This window comes from Somniosus microcephalus, unplaced genomic scaffold (genome assembly GCF_052327205.1).
Source record: "Somniosus microcephalus isolate GS21.2 unplaced genomic scaffold, FLI_Smic_1.0 unresolved_chr1, whole genome shotgun sequence".
In the NCBI taxonomy this organism is placed as follows: domain Eukaryota; kingdom Metazoa; phylum Chordata; class Chondrichthyes; order Squaliformes; family Somniosidae; genus Somniosus; species Somniosus microcephalus.
In genome coordinates, this window is record NW_028225179.1 from 520,342 (window position 1) to 526,341 (window position 6,000).

The 6,000-nt window shown below is 50.8% G+C and overlaps 1 pseudogene; it reads right to left on the reverse strand.

Moving 5' to 3' along the window:
• The window catches only part of LOC147093063 (uncharacterized), a 73,211-nt pseudogene extending 67,465 nt beyond the window's left edge, over positions 1-5,746 (reverse strand).
• Between the last annotated feature and the right edge of the window lie 254 nt (positions 5,747-6,000).

The following is a 6,000-nucleotide window of genomic DNA, read 5'->3' on the forward strand; positions in this document are numbered from 1 at the left end:
TGGCGGAAGGGTCGAGAACCAAAGGCGACATGAGGAAAAACTTTTTTATGCAGCGAGTGGTTAGGATCTGGAATGCACTGCCTGAGAGGGTGGTGGAGGCAGATTCAATCACAGCTTTCAAAAGGGAATTGGATAAGTACCTGAATGAAAAAGAATTGCAGGGTTACGGGGAAAGGGCGGGGAGTGGGACTAGCTGAAGTGGTCTTGCAGAGAGCCGGCACGGGCTCGACAGGTCGAATGGCCTCCTTCTGTGCTGTAACCATTCTATGATTCTATAAAATATTAGAAAGTTTGTTCCACAGAAGCACGAGCTTTATCTGCTTTTATTGATGAATTTAAAAAGTCTGTATTAAAACCTGAGCCAGTGTGTTGTGAGCCAAAGAGCCTTGTGTCCAATGAGGGGAATAAAGGCCCACAGCCTCCCCTGGCCCCGGGCCCTGAACAAGGGACTGGAGAAACTCGCTGCCCTGCGGATCAGACAATCAGCCGGCGCTAGTCCCGCCCCTCGGGCTCCCCGATTGGTTGGAGGACCCGCCGCCGGCTCGCTCCTCCAGCCCTGCCCCGCTCGCTCCCTATTGGTTGGAAGCTCCCGTCAATCAGGCCCTGGGCCCGGGTCACATTTCCCCGAGGAGATCACGTGCTCCGTCCAACTGACGCTGCTCGGTCCGGGGCCTCGCGGACTCTCAGATTTTTCTATTTCTCTTTATTCTCTCCCGATCCACCCCTACCCCCACCCTGCGCGATTCTCCACCCAATCGGAGCGGAGAAAACTCACTTTGCGTCACCGATCGCGACTCTGGACCCGACACTAAGGCCTTTCCCCGGAATGCCCCACGCCAACTCCGTCCGGCAGGATCCGAGTGCGCAGGCGCAGCTCCGAGTGGGGGAGGGGGGTTGGCCCCTTCTGGGCATGCACGGTTTTTACCCTTGGTGACCGGGAGGGGTCACTGTGCCGGACTCGGTCCGAACCGCCGCTCCCTGTGCGCATGCGCAGACTATTGTCTGTCAATTAACCATCAGCCAGAAGAGGTCGCTGGTGAGACCAGTGAAGAAAGAAACACTTGCATTTCTATAGCGCCTTTCACCACCACCGGACGTCCTAAAGTGCTTTACAGCCAATGAAGTCCTTTTGAAGTGTAGTCACTGTTGTAGTGTAGGAAATGCGGCAGCCAAATAGCGCACAGCAAGCTCCCACAAACAGCAATGTGATAATGACCAGATAATCTATCTTTTTGTTAACTCTGTTTCTCTCTCTACGGATGTTGCCTGGCCTGCTGAGTGTTTCCAGCATTTCCTGTTGTTATTTCAGATTTCCAGCATCCGCAGTATTTTGCTATTATCCTTTTGTTCCATTGATTGAGGGATAAACATTGGCTAGGACACCGGGGATATTTCCCCTGCTCTTTTCCACATTACAACAGTGACTACACCTCAAAAGTACTTCATTGGCTGTAAAGCACTTCAAGACGTCTGCTGGTCATGAAAGCACTATATAAATGCAAGTCTTTCTTTCTCAAAACAGTGTCATGGGATCTTTTACATCCACCTGAGAGCAGACAGGGCCTCAGTTTAATGTCTCATCCGAAAGACGCCACCTCTGACAGTGCCTCAGTACTGCACTGGAGTGTCAGCCTGGATTTTTGTGCTCGAGTCTCTGGAGTGGGACTTGAACCCACAACCTTATGCCTCAGAGGCAAGAGTGCTACCATAGTCATAGATTTATACAGCACAGAAAAGGACCTTCGCCCATCGTGTCCACGCTGGCCATCAAGCCCTGTCTATTCTAATCCCATTTTCCAGCACTTGGTCCGTAGCCTTGTATGCTATGGCGTTTCCAGTGCTCATCTAAATCCTTCTTGAATGTTGTGAGGGTTCCTGCCTCTACCACCCTTTCAGGCAGTGAGTTCCAGATTCACACCACCCTCTGGGCGAAAAAGCTTTTCCTCAAATCACCTCTAAACCTCCTGCCCCTTACCTTGAAACTATGCCCCCTGGTTATTGACCCCTCTACTAAGGGGAAAAGTTCCTTTCTATCTACCCTATGCCCCTCATAATTTTGTACACCTCAATGAGGTCCCCCCTCAGCCTTCTCTGCTCTAAGGAAAACAACCCCAACCTGTCCAGTCTCTCTTCATAGCTGAAGCGCTCCAGCCCAGGTAACACCCTGGTGAATCTCCTCTGCACCCTCTCCAATGCAATCACATCCTTCCTCTAGTGTGGCAACCAGAACTGCACACAGTATTCCAGCTGTGGCCTAACTAGCGTTTTGTACAGCTCCATCATAACCTCCCTGCTCTTGCCTTCATTAGCCGAGGCATAGAATATAAGTATCCCATATGCCTTCTTAACCACCCTATCTAGCTGTCCTGCTGCCCTCAGGGATCTATGTACATGCACACCAAGGTCCCTCTGATCCTCTGTCCTTCCTAGGGTCCTACCATTCATTGTGTATTCCCTTGTTAGTCCTCCCAAAATGCATCACCTCACACTTTTCAGGGTTAAATTCCATTTGCCACTGTGCTGCCCATCTAACCAACCCGTCTATATTCTCCTGTAGCCTGAGGCTTCCCTCCTCGCTATTTACCACTCCACCAATTTTCGTGCCATCTGCGAACTTACTGATCATACCTCCTACATTCATATCTAAATCATTAATGTACACTACAAACAGCAAAGGACCCAGCACCGATCCCTGCGGTAACCCACTGGACACAGGCTTCCAGTCACAAAACAACCTTTGACCATCACCCTCTGCCTCCTGCCACTAAGCCAATTTTGGATCCAATGTGCCAAATTGCCCTGGATCCCATGGGCTCTTACCTTCTTGACCAGTCTCCCATGTAGGACTTTGTCAAAAGCCTTACTGAAGTCCATGTAGACTACATCAACTGGACTGCCCTCATCCACACACCTAGTCACCCCCATCGAAAAATTCAATCAAATTGGTTAGACATGATCTCCCCCTGACAAAGCCATGCTGACTATCCTTGATTAATCCTTGCCTCTCCAACTGGAGACTAATTCTGTCCCTCAGAATGTTTTCCAATAATTTCCCTACCAATGATGTTCAGCTCACTGGCCTGTAATTACCTGGTTTATCCCTACTACTACCCTTCTTGAATAATGGTACTACATTAGCTGTTCTCCAGTCCTCTGGCACCTCCCCTGTGGTCAGAGAGGTTCTGAAAATTTGTGTCAGAGCCCCTGCAATCTCCTCCCTTGCCTCACACAGCAGCCTGGGATACATCTCGTCTGGGCCTGGAGGTTTATCCACTTTTAAGCCCGCTAAAACCACTAGTACCTCCTCCCTTTCAATACTAATTTGTTCAAGTATATCACAATCCCCCTGCCTGATTTCTATGCCTGCATCGTCCTTCTCCATAGTGAACACAGATGCAAAATATTAATTTAAAACCTCACCTACATCTTCTGGCTCTACACACAGATTGCCACTTTGGTCCCTAATGGGCTCTACTCTTTCCCTGGTTATCCTCTTGCCCTTAATATACTAATAAAACACCTTGGGATTTTCCTTTATTTTGCCTGCCAGTGTTTTTTCATGACCCCTCTTCGTTCTCCTAATTTCTTCTTTAAGTACCCCCCTGCACCTTCTATACTCCTCTAGGGCTTCCACTGTTTTTAGTCCTTTGTATCTGCCAAAAGCCTCCCTTTTTTTCCTAAACCATTCTTGTATGTCCCTCGACATCCAGGGTTCCCTGGATTTGTTGGTCCCACCCTTGACCTTTACGGGAACATGTTGGCGTTGTACTCTCTCTATTTCCTTTCTGAAAGACTCCCACTGCTCTGATGTGGATTTTCCTACAAGTAGCTGATCCCAGTCCACTTTGGCCAGATCCTGCCTTATCATATTAAAATCGGCCTTCCCCCAATTTAGAACCTTTATTTCCGGTCCATCTTTGTCCTTTTCCATAACTACTTTAAATCTCACCAAATTATGGTCACTGTTACCAAAATGCTCTCATACTAACCCTTCTACCACTTGCCCTGCTACATTCCCTCGAATTAGGTCCAGTACCACCCCCTCTCTTGTAGGACTTTCTACATGTTGGCTGAAAAAGCTCTCCTGGATGCACTTTAAGAATTCCACACCCTCTAAGCCTTTCACACTCTGACTATCCCAGTTAATATTGGGGAGGTTGAAACCCCAACAATTATTACCCTATTATTTCTACACTTCTGAGATTTGCCTACATATCTGTTCCTCTATCTCCCCCTTACTGTTTGGGGGCCTATAGTACACTCCCAGCAAAGTGCTTGCCCCCTTTTTGTTTTTAAGTTCTACCCATATGGCCTCATTAGCGGAACCTGCTAAGGTATCATCCCTCCTTACAGCAGAAATTGACTCCTTGATTAATATTACTAACCTGATTTTTGGTCAACTCTTGGAGCATTCAACTTTAATAAATCTCCGGGAGAAGGAGTCGCTTCACTTGCACTGGTTCCTGGAGCCTGATCACCTTCCCCAGGAGCAGGGCCCTGATTCTGGAGGTGTTTTATTGCACCACTTGGTGTACTTGAGAAGAGCCCCATCAGGGCGAGTGCGGGAGAGTCAGGGGGCGAGTGCGGGAGGGTCAGGGGGCGAGTGCGGGAGCGTCCATCTCCAGGACCAGTGTGTATCTGAGTCAATGAGACTCTCTCTGACCTTTCTCCCCAGTCCCTCTCCAGGATCAGTGTGTATCTGAGTCAATGGGACTCTCTCTGACGTTTCTCCCCAGTCCATCTCCAGGACCTATATGTATCTGAGTCAATGGGACTCTCTCTGACCTTTCTCCCCAGTCCATCTCCAGGACCAGTGTGTATCTGAGTCAATGGGACTTTCTCTTACCTTGCTCCCCAGTCGATCTCTGGAAGCTCTTTGAATCGGAAGGGTTCTCTCCGGTTGGTGCTCACAATCCTGTGCTGGTTAACCGGCTGTTGTTCCTCAGTCGACAATCCCTGTTTACTTTGAGCTGAGCACCTTCGTCAATCACACCATCATTCACCGGGAGATCTAATTGTGGCAAAGCAGAAAATAAGAACAACATTGAAAGCGTGAAATAATGTAATGTAGGCTTTTAATCTGCTTACTAATAATCCAATGTGAAGGCGGAGTATTTGTTTGATTTTGTGCCTTTGCTCAGATCCCCAGTTGCGGGGCTGTGTGTTTAGTTTGGAGATTTTCCTCAGATCCCCAGTTGCGGGGCTGTGTGTTTAGTTTGGGGATTTTCCTCAGATCCCCAGTTGCGGGGCTGCGTGTTTAGTTTGGAGATTTTCCTCCGATCCGCAGTTGCGGGGCTGTGTGTTTAGTTTGGGGATTTTCCTCAGATCCCCAGTTGCGGGGCTGTGTGTTTAGTTTGGGGATTTTCCTCAGATCCCCAGTGGCGGGGCTGTGGGTTTAGTTTGGAGATTTTCCTCACAGTAAATTTCCGGCCTCCTGAGACTCCCCCATTCTCACTGCTCTGGGCGGAAATGCGCCATTTTCTGTGCGGTGTTACTGCCCGGAGCGGTGACCCTGTGAGCCTCCTTCGCTGTGATCGAAACTCGGGGCTGAGCAGCCGCTGTCGGGCCGAGTTCCCTCAATCAGCCTGTGTCTGACCCTCACTCACCGATCAACCCGCGCCGCCCGGCCCAGCACACAGCAGGGGAACGGCACTGCGCCTGCGCCAGAGGGCAGGGGAGAGGCACTGCGTCTGCGCCGGAGGGCAGGGGAGCGGCACTGCGCCAGCGCCGGAGGGCAGGGGAGCAGCACTACGCCTGCGCGGGAGGGCATCGGAGCGGCACTGCACCTGCGCGGGAGAGGTAGAAAGGGAGCGGCACTGCGCCTGCGCCGGAGGGCAGGGGAGCGGCACTGCGCCTGCGCGGGAGAAAGGGAGCGGCACTGCGCCTGCGCCGGAGGGCAGGGGAGCGGTATTGCGCCTGCGCGGGAGGAAATGGAGCGGCACTGCGCCTGCGCGGTAGAGCTATGTCGCACGAACGCATCACTGTCGCTCCCAGTGGTGG